The 21,091-nt window shown below is 46.0% G+C and overlaps 1 pseudogene; it reads right to left on the bottom strand.

Moving 5' to 3' along the window:
• Nucleotides 1-2,694: 2,694 nt before the first annotated feature.
• LOC147724220 (sodium/bile acid cotransporter 5-like) lies at nt 2,695-20,764 on the bottom strand (annotated as a pseudogene).
• Between the last annotated feature and the right edge of the window lie 327 nt (nt 20,765-21,091).

The following is a 21,091-nucleotide window of genomic DNA, read 5'->3' as shown; positions in this document are numbered from 1 at the left end:
CAGTAATGTCAAACTGGGCAAGTGTGGAAGTAATTACCGGGTACCCATATAAATTAGGTGTCACCCTCACCTCTAACTGGTCACTACTCAGGGAAGGGGGCCCGCTCTTTCCGTCGGTACCCCGGGACGGTCATTGAGCAATGACCGCCTTCATGAACGGCAATGATCAAGGAAAGTCTACGGTCCTCGTTGGGAATCAGCCGATCCCCAACGGATGGGATAGTTGCAAATGGGACTTGACCAGAAGACAAATGATGTGAATAACATGAAGTAAAACCTTGGGGAAAATCTGTTCCCTCCTTCGTAGAGGTTATAGCCACCAAAATATCATCATCAATTTTTGTCATCGACCTAGTGAATGCTGCTACTGAACAAGTGGCTACTACTAATGTGGCTGCCTCATCAGCCAGTGAACTACCAACAACGTGTGCTCCCACGCTCACACACGTTGTTGGCACAAAGTATGGATAACATGTGTGAGTGGCAAATGTTCCTTATGAGCTGCCACTTGAGCCCAAAGCACTTCATGATTAATTGCGCTACCTTTAGAATCACGAAAATCATGTTGTGTCCAGAAAAACAAGTTGTTATTGAAGGATGGTACAAAGCTAAGCTAATCGCACACTACAAGTGTTGGAACCTCGTAATGAGCAAACTCAAGAGCTAAAACCAAAGCATGCAGCTCTGCCAACTGAGCAGTGCAATCTCAAAGAGACTGTGTGTGCACCAAGGAAGATTTAAAATCCCATCAACAATCTTCCCTGCATCAATTGTGCAGGCTGCTGAATAAGCATGTTTAGAACCAATGACTGGTTGTGCAGATTCATCAGTGCAAATAATCCATTTGTACTGATCAAGTGGGAGTAATGATAAAGGAGGATGCTGAACATGTTCATATTGTAAAAACTCCTGCATCTGTGAAGAAGTATCAAAGATGAAGTTGACATTAGCCGACGGAAAAAACCAAGCCCATTGTATCCAACGTGGATGCAAGGCTTTGGAATTCGGGATGCTAGTCTTCATAACTGCTTCTAAAGCAGGCACTGACAAGACCATGAAAATATATTTACCCTGAGCCAAAGAGAGTTCCTTAAGAATTGCTATCTGGACAGCTCTCAAAATATTTTTGGTAGAAGAGAAATGCATCACAGCTGGAGTATACAAATACGATTTATAAGCAATGAGGACTGTGCCTCCCTCGTTGAATGTCAAGTAAGTGAAACCTAATGCGCCTGGTATAATCCTTATGACCAAATTTGTAGAATTGTCTTGTGTAGACAAGATGTTGGCCGCAAGTAGATCAGACTGCAGAGACCGAAGAATTCCAATATGTTCTGGAAGCCACTGGAAGTTGAAAAAGAAGGTTGTATCAATGAGTAAAGAGGTTTGATTCGCTGGTCATAATCAGGAATGTATGTCTTCCCAAAATTAAAAAAACCTACCAAAAAACCTGCAATTTTTTAAGTGTAGATGAGATTGCAATTGAGCATATTACTCCAGAAAGTGGGGGCCAACCTCCTACTTTCAATGCTGAGTTTGTAACCAAGAAAAAGAACCACCAAGAAGGCAATGTGAGACTTACCAAAATTGAATTTGAAACCAAAGTTTGCAAAATGTGTGATAATGCAGTCCACATACAAGATATGCAGCTTTAATTCATCATCCATCAAGTATATGTCATCAACGTATGATAAGGCATCAGGGTTGATCTCATGCAAAAGAAACATAATGAGTGCCACAAAAACACCAGGGCTATTCTTATATACCAAAGGCAATCTTGTATATCGGCGCTGATTGCCCAACGCACTGAATGTGGTCAAATCACGGTTCTCAGGAGCCAAAGAGTGGCTGAAGAAGCCGTTGAAAATATCCAAAGTGGTTTTGTACTTTTTCACATGCTGTTGTTTAGTAATGCAGACCTATGTGTGTTCTGAACCACAAAGGTTGAAACATGACTGTTGAAATGTCTGTAGTCTAAAACTATATGATATGAAGCATCCGGTTTCAATATCAGAAAAAGAGGATTACTCATCGACAAAACATAGGGTTCAATCACACCCTGATGTTCCAATTGGGTCACTATGTCGCTTACGGATGTTTTAGCGTCTCATTTGATTGGATACTGTGGTTGGGGCTGAGATGTGGAACGCAAAGGAATCAAATGAACTGGAGAGCCCTCATCCCAATCTGCATGATTGCAAGATAATGATGGGGCTAAGGCTAAAGCCCATTTGGAGGCATAAGCCATTTTATAGTCATCAGGAACATATTTTGAAAAACTGGGTGGCATAACAACTTCCTCTCAAGAGGAAGCTAGGACAAAAAAGCAGGCCAATCAACCTCCGCCAACCAAATATCATAGGAGGAATTGAGAATTTCCCAAAACCCTGCTTTAATCAGGCGTTTAATATCACCTTCAATTTGGAGGCTTACTTAATAAAGCCTATCAGGAGGGGCAACTCAAATGGCAACTATTTCTATGGTAATTAAAGAATCAGTTGCTTTTGCATCCAGACACTTATGGAGTGTCTGACGCAGTATGGTAACCTCTGCTGCACTGTCAAGGAGTGTTACCGCCCAACTGCTATAAAGGAGCAGGGTGATCCCCATTGGAGGCCTACTTTGTAGTCAAAGCGGCAACTTTTTTCTTCTGAATAGGGGCATGATATTGATGTGGTTCCCCCTGCTTAACTTTTACATCAAACTGGCGCAGCGGGTCACAGCTTGAGTGCACAGACTCGCCTTCTCTGCGATCCTGTCATCCTTCTCCACTGAATTGTTGAGCTGATGATTCCTGAAAGGAACGAGGAGCATAAGGATCAGAAAACATGGAACCTCTTGGGTGTCTTAATGTAGGAGCGGCTATGCAAATCATATCTCCTTTCAGGAGCGTCAGGTGGAGGCGACCCTGAACGAGAACTAGACTTCTGTTGTTGCTGCCGCTGATTTCTGTTCGAAGCCTTTTCAGGAAAGACTGGGCGACCGTCCTTTTCAGGAGGGTACTTAATTGGTGGTTGACTAAACTGTTGAATGCCTAAGCTATTTTGACCTAAAGATGTATAAACATCCGCGATGAGAATCTGCTGATCCACTTCTGCCACCACTGCTTGGCATTAGTGCACTTGTAAGCAAACTGCTTCACCTTCAATGTTGGCCAGAATCATATCAGAGACTACAGGGAACATTCCCCTTTAATTGTATCCCCAAATCCAGGGCTGGACCAGCCCTGTGTTCTTTTTGAACCTTTTTGAGAATGCTCGGAAGAACGATCATGGAGGGGGTACCCCAGGTGGTGCAGTCACTTAAAGCTGGAATCAAACCACTCTGCAAACTCATTGAAAGGATCCTGTGTTTCTCTACAGGAGTAGTATGTGAAAAGACAGCTTCAAGTTGTGCAAATTTTTGTGCACGCGAAAATGGCAAGTCATCACGGTTTTGAGGATGTTTGCCCATCACTGAATTAATCATGATGGGAATAATAACAAGACCACCACCATGTCCTGGTGGCTGAGGAGCTGCTCCAGCCAGATCCACTTGAATTGCACGTGACAGAAACTGAATCACACTTCTGTGTATAGGAACCAGTGTAGTAAGTAACTGACGTAGTTCTGCGAGTGTATCATAAAGATAATTTGGAGACAGTGTAAAACCCGCCAAAATGGGCCAAGTGGCCCCATCCAATGACAAGGGGCCTAAACAGACCACAGAAACAGGGTTAATAAGGGCACCATTAAACCAGATGTTATCTTCCCCGCCATCAACGTAACTTCAAGTAATGCATAATGGCGATAAGCCTGCTGCACTGCGGCTACTGTATATTCATGAAACAAAGCATCATTCACGTCCACTGCCGGAAATGTAACCCAAGAGTAAAATACCTCAAAGCGGTGAGCTGGATCTGCCTCGACAACAAAAATAATGTTAGCCCCGCATTGGCGACTCCACATTGAGTCAAGAATGCCATAACCGCTGTGCAGTTAGGTACTGCAATAGCGACTGCCATAATAAAAATAGAAAGGCTAAACCAAAAGAACGGCAGAGCAAAACCGGATTAAGAGAAAGTAACAAAAATTTTAAACTTCAAGTTTGAAAAAACTATAAAACACAAATATAGGGGGCTAAGCCCTCCCAACATGGACGTCACCGGAAACCAGTGAGAGTGTGTTATGGATAAGCACAAGCACTACTCGGGGGTCTCGTGAATAAGTACCAGACCAAATGTTGGTGGCGCCATGTTGCAGGGATTGTGCACAATGACACAGATATGCACACGAAGATGGGACCTTGGTGTATAGGGACTGAGGGCTAGATGTAGGTAAATAGGTTTTACTGATTCTAAAATACCGAATTTTACCGATTCGGAATTTTTGAATCGGTAAATCCTATGTAGGTAATTAATCGGTGAAAAATACTGGATCGTTAATATTCGGTATTTACCGAATCGGTAATTACCGATTCGGTATTTGCCATTGATTCCTATGGGCCTGGAGGCCCATAGGAATGAATGTCAATTACCGAATTGGTAATTACCGATTCGGTAAAATTGGGAAAAAGTCAAGGGTGGCAAGGTGTCACTTTGACACCATATTGCACCCCTGTTTAGTGCTGGTGCGCACATGTGGCATACAAGTCACATGGCACAGGTGTAAATGCCTATTTATGCATTTACATAGGAATTCCTTATTTACCACCAACTAATAGTTGGTGGTAAATAACAAATTCTTAAAGCCCAGAAGCACTGTTTACAGTGCTTCCTACATCTCATTTACCGATTCGGTAAATCCCGAATTGGTAAAAACCGATTCGTTATTTACCGAATCAGTAAAATAGCCTCCTACATAGGAAAAGGCTTTTACCGGTCGGTAACGGCCGATTTCGTCCGTTACCAACCGGTAAAAACCTACCTACATCTGGCCCCAAGTCTTCCTACAACCTTAGTTGTCCAAACAACAGCTGAATCGGTATGTTTTGTCTAGGGCCTAAGCACTTGCCAGAACAAAATAACAAGGAGCATTGTTGTTCGACCTTCCACATTATGTTCAGTCAAAATCCCAGGAACATACAGAGAGTGAACACAGCATTGAGTTCTCATGTAAAAACAGCTATAGACAATATTGCAAAAATGAAGACGCGTAGTAACATGCACAAAGCAGCATGCAGGCTCCAACGTGCTTGTGCTAACTTTGTGAAGACAACAGTGTCTCTACGGCAATGTGACACCAGAAAGCATAATTTGATAGCCCAATAACTCAACAATTATTTGAAGCACAGTTTTCTTCTCTCTGTGCCGAATGTTGGGGTTGCTGAATACCAAGGCTGCATAGTCTTAATCCATCCTCATGCCGCTTTCATCCTCCACCATACACTTCCTGCCCTTTGAGTTCACTCTCAAACGCTCTTTTTCATCCCTTTTTTCTTTCCTTTTCACAGTTTTTCTTTCTTTTCCTCTTCTTTCCTTTTTTGTGTCATTTTCTTTTTTACTCAGTGTCAAGGTCATAGGAGGAAAAATAAGTGCTGGTCCCCTAAAAAATTAGTGCCGGTGGTCCTCACCTGCAACTACCAGCTCAAAATTAAGCACTGCCGCAATATTTGATATGTTAATAATGTGTTCTCTGTATTTCGAGTTCTTTACAAACTTGCAATGGACGATATGTAAAACTATGGTGTGCTAGTTTCACTGGAATGCAAGATGGGCCGACCTCTCCAAAAAATACTCATCCAGTCTGAAGGCAGATTTTTGGGCTGTTTTCTTTGTATTTTGCACTACCTTGTTGTGGTGCTCCTAGGCTACTGCCTTACTCCGTGCTGCCTCCGTCAGTGTGGTCACCAAGGATCGGTATTTTTTCGGAAAAATTAGACAAAATAAAGTCATAAAAATCCTTTGTATTCTGCGTATCCGCTGATTTTTTTCTGCAAGTTCCTTTGGCTGTAGCCATTAAAATCTCCTGTTGCTCTTTATCCTTTTCAATCTGTTTAGAAATTATTAGGTTCCTGGAGAATCCTGGCAAGCTTGCGTGGCTGGCACTTGTGCCGTGCTCATCGATAAATAATTCCACCGTATGCAACAAACCTGGAATATAATTGTCACTCCAGGAATCTGAGCCTTAATGATTCAATATTGAGACATTACGTTATAATTGAATGCAAATTAATTGAACAACTATCTGGGAAAGAACAGATGGCCTGTAATACTGGTTTTCCAAAGAATAATCTGTAAATCATTTTTGTTAGCTTAATAGCAGCAACGGTTGTTGCAGGGTTTATACTGTAAGTGACAGAGCATTTACAGGCCAGTAATATATATTTCATGCCCGTTATTTGTGTCTTCATCACAGTGCGCAGGGGGCTGGACTGGGAACCAAAAGCAGCTCTGGCAAAAATGTTCAAAGCAGCTCTGCTCCCTTCCTCCTAGTTCTCTCATCTCACCTTTTCTTACCTGTTTCTCTCTCTCCTGCTGCCCCCCCCCAACCCCACGTGCCTGCGTGCCTGCTGTAATAACCCGAGGGCGCGGGACAATGTGACAGAGGGGCCAAAAGTGCCCCCTGTCCTGAAATCAGGCCCTCAAAGGCTCCAGCCCAGTGGATGTGCCTGCATTCTATTTGAGAGTGCTGAGGAGTTGGGTGATGTTATTGTTGCCTTTCACTCCTGAGACCCGCCTTCTTGAGTGGGTAAAGCTTCCTTAAGAAGAGCTATCTAGGTGCAACTTGGACATTCCTGTGTGTAAGGCCTGCCCTTACTCAAATGAAGGCATGTTTAGTAACTGTATAACAGTTTTTCACTGTGATTCTGGTATCAAGGTTTTAACACATTGCACAGCTTGGTTGGCACTGAACCATCTTTCCAATGGTATACTTGCGAGAGTTTAGGTTCAAAGTTCCATCTAGCATGAAGCCCAGAGATTGTTTTGCATTAAAATAATGTCAGGTTGTAGATCTGTACATGTAGTCAGTGCAGCACGAGTGGCTGTCAAGCCCAGAGATAACAGGAGATTGGTTTCGAATGGTCTTCGTGTCAGATGAGCAGTCATACATGATTGACTGTCTTCTAGTATCTGTACCCAAAGGAGAATGTCCCATGGGGAGGAAACTTGTTAAAAGAATTGTGTGTCATCTGCATGGAGAAGATAACAGATGTCTTCGTATATCTAGGCATACATAAGCAAGGAGGGAGACTGTCGCTTCTAAAACTTGTGTTTGGATGAGCAATACCTTCCTTACACAGTGTTAGTGATCCGTAAAAATCGTGTTGGTTATTTCTGGAAACCGATTTCTGTATCCTATATTTCAAATGGCTGTTTAGATCCAAGCTACAAACATTTCTGTGAGCTTAATTTCAGTATCTAATTTCTGTTTACTCTGTCAATGTTTTAAAACATTTCTCACACATCGCCTGTTCATTGGTGCTCCAGTCTTTTTGTGAAATACCTTTGTGGGTGGGTATTTTAAGGATAATTTCTGAAATTGTTTATTAGCATGCTACACATTCGCTCGCTGAGCCTCATCCAGCTGATACATATAGATTCAACACAGACTGGACACGGAAGAACTCCCAAGCAAGGGGCCACAGGACAACAATCACATATATGTAATCAAATCATGATAATACATACCCCAACATATCTCCAATTTTTATACAAATAAGAAACCACACAAAAGAACAAAAGAAAGTTTCAGGATAAAACAACAAAATAACAAACGTAAAACAACAACGTGACAAATACTGCACTAAACCACAAAGGCACAGCATACATCATTCACCATACATTATTGTCAACATCGCAGAGCAACCTAATCTAGAACAATGAATCTTTATCAGGGCAGGAACACGATCTTTTTCATGGCACAGTCCCTGGAATCTGACTTTCACCAATATTGTTTGCAGGGGATCCCCAGACCACATGCCCACACTTAAAGCATCACTATGAAAGTTGTACTCAACTGCAAATAATACCACTCATGTAGAACGGACCATCCCATGGATTACTGCACGTTAACACTTGGACAGTTTACCTTTTACAGACACAGTCTACCTGTGTTAGCATTCACATGCTATCACAGTGGAAAGCAACCAGTACTTCTGTAGACAACAGCATACTCTGTATCTTGTCTCAACCTCTATCCTTACAGGTCTACACATTATAAGACTAAGACAAAACAAAAGAACCACCATTCTACTCACAATCACTAACACAACAGACACAGCACCAATGCACACTTCAAGCTAACTACATAACATACTTTAATTTGACTAAAAACATTAATACACAATGGTCACACACTGGCCTCCTAGTTATTACATGCAGGCACAGCACCATAATTCCTCCAAAAGATAACACAATTGGCATCTGACCAGCTACGAACAAAAGAGAAAAAATCATGCAAATGATCCATCTTTGCAGGATACTTAGTTAGTCTTTCAGAAGTCCATTAATATATGCTTAAACATGAAACAGCAATCCATGAGCTATAAACAAATGCTACACACTATAATTAAAACACAAGAGCACACTTACATACCACAACTACTGCCCCAATATTACCTCAGAAGATCACTATATCAAGCTCACTTTACTTTCAGGAAACATTCTCTGCCAGAACTCCATGGCCAGCCCTTGGGAGAAGAAAGGAGAGGGCATGGGAAATGTATATTATCCAATAACAGCTTGCAGGGAATGAGGGTGGAGGGGCTGGGGGTCAAAATACTAAAAAGAAATACCACTGAACTCATCCGCTGGCTGCGTCTCTCCTCCGCCTATTAGGTACAAGGAAGCACCCAGACTCCCCATTGCCAATCACAATGCTATATTGCAGCATTGTGATTGGTCAAAGCGTCATGGATCGGTGCTCAGATGGAGACTGGGGGCCTGGGCATGTTCCCCACCAGACTGTGTAATGAAGCCTGGTGGGGAACATGCCAAGTTCGCCTGACTAGTTGGCCACGCTGGCCAAGGAATCATGGCCACTTGGAGTGTGCACGCCACTCCTACCACTGTGCCTTTAGACCCTCTAGCCCGTCTCTACCTTAACACTGCCCCAAACCTGTGAAAAATAAATTGGTAATAACTATGTTATTATCATTTTACTTTTACTGCTCAAAGAGCGGTGGGGCAATCCTCCTCTGCCTTAGTGGATGAGTCGCCCCTCATAAAATCTTCTGGGTTACGTACCAAGGTGGGAGGCTATTGGTAGCAGAGTTTGGAGTCTAATTCTGGATTTAGAGGCACTTATTGGTTTGCCTCCTATGCTATCCACCTCAGGCACAACTACCAGTATGGCTTCAGATCATTCTGCAACACTGGTACTGCTTCCTTAGACACAATAGACAATGTGCTCCTAACCACAGATGAAGATGATAGCTGCCTCCGGGCATTGATGGACCTCTCAGCTGAATTCAGCAAATTACACCATCCATCATTTCATAGGCACTTTTTAGTCTCCAATTTGATCACCAGCAATGTCCTTTACTGGTTTTCCACCTACCTTTTCAACTTACACCCACTAGTTCAACTGCAACAAGGTCAGAGCATGATGGCAATACTAGTAACGAGAACCCCTTTCCATGAAACCAACAGACGAAATGCAGCTGACATACTTTCTTGGACCCCTACATGGGGTAACCTGATGGGGAAGACATGGCATTCTTGCAGGCTTTCTGCAAGGATTGGCTCAAACATTAGCAAGCCTCAAGGACTTTTTAACCTGTTGAAGGCAATTTATCAATTTATAGTAAAACATAATTTGATGAACCTGGGGTAGCTAGCACCTTATGTGATCTGTAGACAACTAAATGTGGTTTCATATAATTTTGGTGAATAATCTAGGTTTAAATTTAATGAGAAAGAATAGTCATTACTGTAAATATTTGCTTCAGACATCCAGTGCCTCAAATACTGCCTGCACTGCATCCAGACCTGGAATGTTGGCAGCTACCTGAAGCTCATCCTACCCAGGACAGTATTCTAGAGTTTCAGTAACAACTTGCAGGAAACAAAGGGAGAGGATGTACCCTTACGGCTAAAGCAATCACCCTCGAATCTGGGGAAGCGTGTTCGAGTCTCGACAGGGACGCTCAACATCCTGTGATTCTGGGCAAATCACTTAATCTCTCAGATGAATGTGTTCATCTGTAGCAAAACTGGTGCTCATGTAAAGCACTCTGATACCTGATATCTTCGGTTCAAGTTTGCGCTATATAAAACAAAAACAAAATAAAACAAATACATGAACCCTCAAGCCTTTAAACCCCAACGTTCACTGAATGTCAAGCCACTTGGATTCATCCTAAAGACCAACCTCACCCCCAAGAAACACATTGCCAAAAAATAAACATGGCTTGGTACTAGCCCTCTTGCAAAGAAAATGAAACTGTATATTTAGAAAGTGACTTTAGAACTAATGTTCAGTCCCTCATATTCTCACATCTGGGTGGTGGTATTGCCCTACTCCATGTTCGTTTAAACTCCAAGGTGGCACCTCATAAGGGTGTCCTACACGCTTAAGCAAATCTCCTTCTGGGTCTGAAGAAATATGAACACATCAACCCTTACCTGATAGAACTCAATTGGCTTTACTTGTCAGTAGCCCCATCTTCAAAACCAGCTGCATCATTTTCAAAGCCATCACTACCATCACCCTGCTTATCTAACAGACAAGCTCACCATCTCTGGTGGTACACCTGAGGCCACTACACCATCAGACTACAGACTAAGAAGTTTAAAAACAGGACAGCAGACCGTTTCCATCTATGCACCCAGGATGTGGAACAATATTCCTACATCCATGAGGATTTCGATCTACCCCAATGGTGCTCCAACGTAGGAATACTTTCAAGATGCACCTTTAAAGAACACTACACCACCATGTGTTAACAGACTACACACCAGCTTATTCTACTATCACTCATTGACTTTATGCTGGATTTTGATCATGTATGCTCCTCTGCCTTTTGGCTATATTTACATGGATACGTACATGTTGTCCCCATAAAGTTTGACAAATGGCTGAAGATGGCCCACAGACTGATGAGTGTTGGTAATGGCTGTACGTGGGATTGCCAGAATGAGTTGAGTAATGTTGGCCTGAGTGACATTGCAGGGCAGTTGGAAAGTTCTTATTTCAAATACAGATTTGAAGCTGCCCCTGGACTACAACCAAAAGAGGTAAGTTAAAAAAATGGACATGTGAGCTTCGTACTAGTACTGCGAAGACGTTGGGAGCTGTCAGAAGAAATGTTGTAGTCAGTACAAAATCAGAGAAAGGGATGAGGTTTATAATGTGATTGTTTCCTGGAATTCAGATCTAGATAAGGTAGAACCAAATATTAAAGCATATCTTACTGTCCAATTTCTTCTTTGCAACAGTTGCATAAATGGCTTAGATAAACAGTCCTCATGACTTCTGAACTCATCCTGGGCAGAGCTCTTTCCAAGAAGGTCAAGGAGACTCTGCCCCTTTATTTAACGCAGACTCTGGTGCACATCATGGATCTGAGACAATCGGCAATTCATAAAATAATTAACTTTTATGTCGTGTAACCCAGTAACCTTCATAGTATGTGTGTTACCCTCTAGTATGGTTTCGGCAACTTGTAAAAAAACGACAGTTTATAGTGATAGAACTCAAGTTATTTAAATTCCAGCTGATAATACAGACAATGGTACCCAAGGATTCCTAGAAACATTGTAATGTCTTGGTATATACAGAGAGAGTACAAATTCAATCCCCAGTCAGGCACAACCCATACACTACTGGGAGTCGGACTAACTATTCAGCAAAATATAGTTATATCATCTCTTGAAGAAACAGTGCTAACAGCTCAGAAAGAACACAAAAAACAAAGTGTTAATAAATACAGCATGTAACAATCCACGTTTAGACTTGGGTGCAATGTTGAAGGTATAAAGCGCAGTCCACTTCATGAAAGCTCCACAAATAAATAACGAAACAACACAGAGTCAAGTAATAAGCCAAAGCAGAAGAGACACACATATAAGAGGAAATTTCAATAACAGAGAATATGATTGTGCTAAATTAAGTCCAACCAGTTTCAGCAACAAGCAGAACCTATTAAGGAGCTCAGAGAATTGAGTATGAAAATTGGATCTCATGTTGAAATGAAATGAAATGAAATTTGATTTGTAGAGCGCATGGCTGCCCGAAAGCGTCCAGCGCTTGTTTAGGGAACCCGTCCTGGTATTCCCCTGCGAGATAACCCATTACTGGGCATCCCCAAGGTAAAAGCCAGGCATCCCGCTGCGAGGGGCCGTTGTGGAGATTAAGCAAACTATTGCCAAGAGATACAGAGTGGGACTCCATGATTGGAAGAGGAACCGAGGCAAGAATTATCAGGTCCGGGGAAATTTGAGCCCAAGACCCCCGAGGCAGGGAATTGAACCCTGGCCCAGGCCAGACCTCTGCATCAGGGTCTGCCGCTCCAACCACTTGAGCCACACTTCTCCATGTTGGTGGAATGCAATTTAAAATCTAAGCAACTTCTACTTAAATGGAGTCTATTCGAGAAAACACAATTGGTTTTAGAGAAAATTTGCAACATTTAGAGCATTTTTACAGTTGAAATAAAATTAGGAGCAATCGAAGAATGGAATTTGAGGAATCAGATGCAGCTTTAAAACACTTTCTGACTCATTGCCTTAGGAACAACAATCCAAAAACTACAAAACATATCACAGATTGGACTTCAAAGTGTAAGTTGTGCGTATACATATATGTTCACTCTGACTGCAGAGTCTCCGCACATTTAAGTATAGATTTTAGTAGTAAATGTGAGAGAAACACATGGGACTGGGTGAGAAAAGGAGTAGACGTACTACTAAAGGGGATGGGATTATGGAGGAGTAAGAGGGGTTTTGGAAGGTCAGGGGGGTGTTTAGGGAGAGAGTCACCAAGCCCACACAAGATTAAGCTAATTACATTACTCTGGGACTTTTGTAGGAAGTTTGCCTTCAGAGTTTGTGAATACCAAAAGTAGCAAATTTACTACAAAGTGTAAGCATATTCATAGAAGGTCAGAGGGCTCAGAGCACAGCCCTGCGGCACGCCCCACTTCAGGGGTTTGACGGAGGAGATAAATGGATGATTCGCGAGCTGCTGTGTGCGGTCAGATAGTAAGGAGGATATCCAGTTCAGCACTGATCCCCCCACGCCTATGGTCTTAAGGTGGTTCAGAAGAATGGGATGGTCGATGGTGTCAAATGCTGTAGACAAGTCTAACAGCACCAACACCGCCTTGGAACCTCCGTCAACGGCCCAGCGTATAGAGTCTGCAATTTCAATGCTGTTGCACACAAAGGCAAGATGCCAGACCAGGTGACCTGGGAGATGTGCATGGCCCACTGTCTCTCACTGTCTTTTGCGTGGACGACCCACCTTCCTTGGGGGACCCTCATATGCAGGCTTTAACGATGCATGGGAGGCTCCATCGGACGATTCCTCCTCCTCCTCCCTCTCTCTGCCTGTTGGTGGTCTTCGCCTTGATGTTTCTTGCTGGTGACACAGGGAGAGCTGCATGTTGTCAGCGATCCGACTAAGTGAATGGCTTATGTCCCTCTGTACCGCCAAGAGCTCATCCAGTCTTGCCTCCATCTGCCCTTGGTGTTCTCGTTGACTGGCGTGTTGCTCGGTCTGCAGGTTTTTGATTTCTTTGAGGGCCCCCCACTACCTGGCTGAACTCCCTGGTCTCCCACCGGTATGCCTCCATGATGTTTCGTAGTTGACATACCGGGCCCTGCAGCTGGGTGGTCAGGTTCTCGCCTCTGCCTGGTGCTACTCCCACCACCCCTGCCCACACGAGCCTGGCCTGCGGTTGTGGGCACATCGGGTCGACAGGACCCCTGAGGGATGGCAGTGGTGGTGTTGTCTGCCACCTCCTGGGTGCCCGGCGAACCTTGTCCCTCATTGTCAGACTGGCTCAGTTATGGAGTGTGGGCAGGGCTCCGAGCTGTGTGCTGGGATGTGGCAGGAATGGGTGTGGTGGTTGGTGCAGATGTCCCTGATCCAGCTGCTGCACGGGTTTGGGCTCCAGAGGTGCCAGGTTGGTCAGGGTCATCCATGGAGTGGTGAGAGGAGACGCTGTTGGTGGGATCAGGGTCCTACGTAGCCTGGGACTGTGATTCATCTCCCCCCTCATTCAATCAAAGCATTTGTATACCGCGCTACTCACCCAGAGGGTCTCAAGGCGCTTGTGGAGGGGAGGCCTGCTACTGCTCGAACAGCCAGGTCTTGAGTTGCTTCCTGAAGGCGAGGTGGTCTTGGGTCAGGCGGAGGTGGGTGGGGAGGGAGTTCCACGTCTTGGCGGCCAGGTAGGAGAAGGATCTTCCTCCCGTTGTGGCTCTTCGAATGCGGGGGAAGGCGGCGAGGGCGTGGCTGGTCAATCAAAGCTGGCGGGTGGAAGTGTAGAAGTTGAGGCGGTCGTTGAGGTATCTTGGTCCTTGGTTGTGGAGAGCTTTGTGTGCATGGGTGAGGAGTCGGAACGTGATTCTTTTGTTGATGGGGAGCCAGTGCAGGTTTCTTAGGTGTGCGGAGATGTGGCTGCGTCGGGGGATGTCCAGGATGAGTCGTGCTGAGGCGTTCTGAATCCGCTGAAGTCTTTTCTGGAGTTTGGCAGTGGTTCCCTGCAAAGAGGGAGTTGCCGTAGTCGTTGGGGGTAGATTCAGCACGTTGCCCTGTGGGTGTGAGAGACAGACAATGTTAATGCCATTTCATGCAACATACAATTTTCATATACATTGTCTTCGGCACTGTTCCACCTGGTAGGTGTCTATGCTTTGGATTGTTCTCAATATTCACTTGTGGATGGGTATGTTGTGGGTTCAGATTGATCTGTGCTCCTGAGTCATTGATATGTGAGTGACTATTTACAATGACTGGCACAGCCATGTATGTCAGCAGTGATTTGCCAGTCATTGTGCACCACAACTATGCCAGCATGTATCCAACACATTGACAGTGCGTATCACCATGGTGGAACAACGGCACAGCTGCGTCACGCATCTGTGCCATAGGAGTGGCACATTGCTGGAGTTGTTTCGCCAGCGCAATGCCCTGTATGGCCCTATCTGCACAATGGTGCGCCAATCCTTACATCTGCTTCAGGCATGCACAGGGTTTTGAGGCAGCATGTGCATAAAAGTGACTGAGTGAAATCTTGATTCAATCAGCCACTTTTGGGAGGTGTTGCTGCGCCGTGACAGCCACCCACCGCCCCCCCGGACCAGTACACCTACTTCAGGCACAGGGCTTTAGATCGTGGCACATCTCCCAGATGCATCACCTTGAAAATACCCAGCACCATGGCACAACTGTCATACGTCCGCTGCGTCACAAAGGTGAAGCAACGGCATCGTGAACGAAGCACAAGGGACTTGCGAATCAGCACTGTTTTTGCTTGGATGCTTCATCTGATCTGTATTTGTTTTGTTGTGTTACATGACGATTGTGACAGTGGGGCACTCCATTGCATGTCCCAGGAGGCTATGTTTTTGTAAGGGCTGTGTGTGACAGGCCATGCTGGTAGTTGGAGTCTGATTTGGAACTTATTTGGAACTGGGCGTCCCTCGTGTTGTGGCTGTCCCCCCATGGAGCATGCTGCCATGACAGTTTTTTGAGTTCCTGTCCAAGATCCACGCATGCAAACTGGGGGTCATCCTCAACTCCACCCTCTCCATGACTAGATAAGTCAACGCCGTCTCCGCGTCCTGCTTCAACACCCTCCGAATGCTCCGCAGAATCTTCAAATGAATCCCTATCGACATGAGAAAGACGTCACCCAGGCCCTCATCACCAGCTGACTCGACTACGGAAACGCTCTCTACTCAGGAACAACAAACAAGCTCCTGAGACGACTACAACAAGTCCAGAACGCCTCAGCTCGACTAATCCTCGACGTTCCCCGACGCAGCCACATCACACCCCACCTAAGAGGCTTGCACTGGCTCCCCATCAAGAGGGAGGATCACATTCAAGCTCCTCATCCACGCACACAAAGCACTTCACAACACCGGACCTACCTACCTCAACAACCGACTCAGCTTCCACACCCCCACCTGAAGCCTCCGCTCAGCCAACGTCGCCCTCGCCTCAGTCCCTCGTATCCAGAAAACCACAGCCGGCAGAAGATCACTCTCCTACCTCGCCGCCAAGACCTGGAACACTCTCCCAACCAACCTACGACAGACTCAGGACCTACTGGCCTTCAGAAGACTCCTCAAGAACTGGCTCTTCCATCAGTAGCACCCCCCCCTAGCGCCTTGAGACCCTCACGAGTATGTAGCGTGCTTTAGAAATGTAATGATTGATTGATTGATTGATTGATTTCCAATGGTTTGTACACAGGGGACATGTTTTGGGTCGTTTGCACCCTACTTGTGCTGTTTTTAGGGGTTTGCGTGTGCTTCATTAGCGCAGGTTTGTTTCGTATTTGATAGTGTGACTCGCTCATACATGATGTTTTTACTAGGTTCGCGGTACAAAAGAGGGTGGTGATGGACGGAGCATCTGAATCAATCAAACACTCACACCCAGTCAAAAGATCTGGGTTTAATCCATCACCGTTCTTTAGCCCACTCTGCCACCCCAGTTCAGACATGGCTATATGCAAATCAGTCTGACCCTGTGCCTCATTGGAACAGTCCAGCCCGAACTGCCAAGCCATGTCTTTCCTGGACCGGAAACATGCTTCCGAGGACCGATTTCTGGCATTCCAGCCGTTTTCTGCCTGGCTTGCTTGAATCCAGTGGAAAAGTGAGCAAGAGACTCACGTCTGACCATACCCTGCCACACTTATGGCGGCCAAAAGCGGTACAAAAGGGGGTTGTGATGGACGGAGCATCTGAATCAATCAAACACTCACACCCAGTCAAAAGATCTGGGTTTAATTCATCACCGTTCTTTAGCCCACTCTGCCACCCCAGTTCAGACATGGCTATATGCAAATCAGTCTGACCCTGTGCCTCATGGGAACAGTCCAGCCCGAACTGCCAAGCCATGTCTTCCCTGGACTGGAAACAAGCTTCCCAGGACTGGTTTCTGGCATTCCAGCCGTGTTCAGCCCGGCTTGCTTGAATCCAGTGGCAAAGTGAGCAAGGGACTCACGTCTGAGCATACCCTGCCACACTTATGGCGGCCAAAAGCAGCAAAAAAGGGGGTGGTGATGGACGGGTTCGCGAGCGCTTCATTAAGGGCGGGTTTGTTTCGTATTTGGTTGCGTGGCTCTCTCATACGCGACGTTTTTACGGGGTTCGTGTGCGCTCCGTTAAGGTGGGTTTGTTTCGTATTTGGTTGTGTGGCTCACTCATATGCAACGTTTTTACGGGGTTCGCATGAGCTTTGTTAAAGGGGGGTTCATTTCGTATTTGATTGTGCGGCTCGCTCATACGCAATGTTTTCTGTACAAACTGCAGTTCATACACGACAACGTTTTCCCGTACGAATTGCATTCTCGGTACCCGGACTGGATCGTACTTGTCGGGTCATACGGTATGTTTGCGAATCATACAGTTCACTTTCCGAGTCCGTATCATTCGGATTTTCGCTTGTTTTTCGTACGGTTTGCAAACATTCGGAAACTGCCTATGAGATAAGCCTTTCACAGTTGCCCTGACAATTCTGGAAGGGGTACCGCTCAAGGAGGGAAGGTACAAAGCCCCAAGGAGTAGGACTGGGTGTGGGAGAGCCCACCCCAGTCCCAGGCCTGGGGCTGGTGAGTCAGTGTCAGGATGTCATACCTAACCTGACAGGAGGGAGAGTGGACAAAGGGTGTCAAGTACCTGGGGCTTTTCCCCCCACTCTCTGACGCTACCGAGGTTTGAGAGCCCTGAGAGGCATACGGCCAGGGTCTTATCCCTGACTACTGTCAGTGGCCACTGTGGCTTGCTGTCTGTCTGTTGGGATACCACTATAAGCAAGTTAAGGTTAGATGCTGTACAGGTGGTGTCCACAGATGAAGAGAAGTGTTCCCCATGAATTCGCTTGGTGGACCTTGAGAGTATGGACAGAGGGATTGAAATGCATTTAGATTGGCGTAGAACTGGAATATGCTGTTGTGGGTCAGGAGCATGTTCTATCGCACAAAGCAGGGAAGCCCATCAGGGTAGTGATTAGTCTCCCCTGTGTTTTGGCTGGAAGCGGGTTGTGTTGGACTTGGCCCCTTTTTTAGGGTCATCCCTGATCTTTTTGCCTTCCTCTTGTATTTTGTCTGACCTGTTGTTGGCTGTTTCATGACTCTGGGCACTTTACCAGTGCTAAAGTGCATATGTTCTTCCTATATGTATGGATTAGTGATTCCATGATTGGCTCCTTTAGTTTGCCTGTCAGACCCTAGTACCGTGCACCAGGAGTGCCCAGGGCTGGTAATCCAAATGCTGCTAGTGGGCTTGCAGCACTGGTTGTGCCACCCACAGAAGCAGCCTGTAAATGTGTGTCTAAGGCCTGCCATCACAGAGCATGTGTGCAGTCTGGTACTGCCATGCTGACTGGGCAAGTGCACCCACTTGCCAGTCCCTAAACCTTCCCTTTTCTTCATATCAGACACCCCTATGGTAGGCCCAAGGGCAGGGTGCACTGTAAGTTTAAGGTAGGGCATGCCTTGGTATGTGCGGCATCTCGTATAGTGAATTACAGCCATTTTAGTTTTTTACTATTGCAAGGCTACCTGTCCTCCATAGGCCAGAATGGGCACTGAGAATATTACATTTTTTAATCCTAACTGACTCAGGAAACATTGGTAGAAATTCGAGTTTAGTATGCCTGAACTCAGAATGGTAAAATACATATTTTAGTGAAGTTGGTTTTAACATTCTGTGTTTCAAAATACCACTTTTATAAAGTAGGTATGTTCTTGTTTAACTATCCGATCCTGCCTCTACCAAGTTGTGTATTCCTTGTCTGGAGTTTGAGTGACAGGGCTGGGGGATTCAAGCACACAGAATGAGTCAGCCCACTGGTGAATAGAGAGATCTGCATCCAGATGGGAGGGAGGAGTTGCACCTGGGACCTGAATAGAGCTGGGCCTTCCATCCACAATGCCGGATCCACCCCCTGTGGTTCGTCTGATGTCTCTGCCCCGCACAGTGAAAGGAGAGAAGGAGTCATCTCAACAAAGTGCTCCAGGGCTGTGCCTTCCCTCCACCTCCTGTGGGGTGTCTGATGTTTCTGCCCTGCACTGTGAAAGGAAGGAAGGAGTCATGTCAACAGATTGCTCCAGAACTGGTTTGGATTGGGCAAATGCCCCTCTGCCCTCAGAGGACAAAGGATTTGGGGGTATAAGTATTGGTACCCTGTTCCCAAGAATTTAGATCACTTTTGGACTACGAGAAGAAACCTTTGCTGAGGAGAGGAACCTGAAGAAACTGAGGAAAGACCAGCGGCGGTGTGTCTATTAGGGTGCTGGGGCTTTGCCCAACAAGCCGCCCATGCCCGCAGCTCCCTCGGCGTCTCTGAACTTAAGTAAACTCCCACTTTACCTATGTTCAGAGACGCCGAGGGAGAATTGACAATCGTGTCAGTCAGCATGACGTCAGAACGCTCACCCATTTCAGAGTCTGAAGGGGGTGTGCGGTCCAACGTCACATTGACTGACATGATTATCAACCAGGGGCAGCAGGAAGAACCACAAGTGCGCATGAGTGGGGAAGGTGGGCAAATTTTTCCGCCATGCCCAGCCATGCGCATTTGTGTCTGCACAGGCTGCCGCATGTCCATTAGGAGAGCGAGGGTTGAGCAAAGGCTCAAACCTTGGTCTCCTAATGGGCAGGGGCAGGTGAGTGGACAGTAATCATGACCTAAGTCAATCCTGGCGCTGCTGGCAGTGCCAGGTTTGGCTGAGAGGGTTTGGAATTTGGCAGCAGTAATGCGGCTGTTCCTCCTGTAGACGCCAACGGACCCGAGGCAGTGCAGACCTGCATGTATGATTTTTTAATTTATTTTAAAACTCCCCCTTCCCCCGGCCCCCACAAGGTGTGACAACCCCCTGTACCCCCCCCCCGCGCGAGCCGGGACTGCTTTAATCGCAAACAGAGACAGCACTGTTAAAGAGCAGGTCATGGAAATGGCCAGGTTGATGATGTCTCCGTCCAGGAGCAGGGTGTACAGATACCACCCTCCACCTCCTGAGCAGGTGCAAGTCAGAATAAAGCCAAAGCCAAGGCCTGGGGCAGCTGCCAGACCCTGGTCAAGAGAAAGCCCCAGAAGGGCATGAGGATAAACTGGATGGCAGCCCCGAACACCACCGGCAGGGGCTTCCGCCACAGAGCGCGCAGGGTCTCCAGCTCTATCTTGCACCCAAAGGCACATTTGTTCAGAAGAACCACGGGTAAGATGATGATCAGGGTGAGAGTGGTGAGATCCCTCGCACACTGCGACCGGTTCCTGCGCGGGCGCCCACTGACCACGGTCACATGCATGTCCTCGGATTCCTCGACGGGCCTATGCTGCTCTCCCCTCACATCCCACAGCTGGACTCTCGAAGAAGTGTCCCCTGGGCTGTGGGTTTGTACCACCACCAGGAAGTGGGTGTCGTTAGGGGTGCTTCGGGTCACGTTCACTACCTGCAGCATCTCCTGGTCTTGCACAGACACCACTATGTAGCACCTCAACTCGTTCTCCAAGTATCTCGACTTCACAGTGAAGGCGCTCTGCATTCCCGTTGGAAGGAGGATGTCCTCGTGGTCACTGATTGACAGAAAGCTCAGCTGCCGCCCCTGTCCCCAGATCACCATTAACACCGAAAACCCTACAAGCCTTGAGAGCATTTTTAACTAGAACCGGCATCTGCAGCAGGAGGTGTGTAGACGAAAGCCGTCCAGGGCCTCCCTGACTATTTCATGAGTCATGCTAATTAGCATTTCCTTATCATTCAGGAGAGTAAAGTCCACATACCTGGAGGGGAATGATCTGAATTTCAAACATGCTACTCGAGTCACAAAACATATCACAAAATTGCAGATAAGCTCTCACCCACACTTCCGGTATCGCCAACATTATTTAATGTCGAGAAAAAGAGTGGATTCGTTGGATCCTGTAAGACAGGACATGTCTAACTCATTCCTTCACCTTTGCATAAATATACATTGTCAGCT

Source organism: Lissotriton vulgaris, chromosome 4_1, assembly GCF_964263255.1.
Source record: "Lissotriton vulgaris chromosome 4_1, aLisVul1.2, whole genome shotgun sequence".
In the NCBI taxonomy this organism is placed as follows: domain Eukaryota; kingdom Metazoa; phylum Chordata; class Amphibia; order Caudata; family Salamandridae; genus Lissotriton; species Lissotriton vulgaris.
This window is presented reverse-complemented; position numbering and strand designations above follow the sequence as displayed.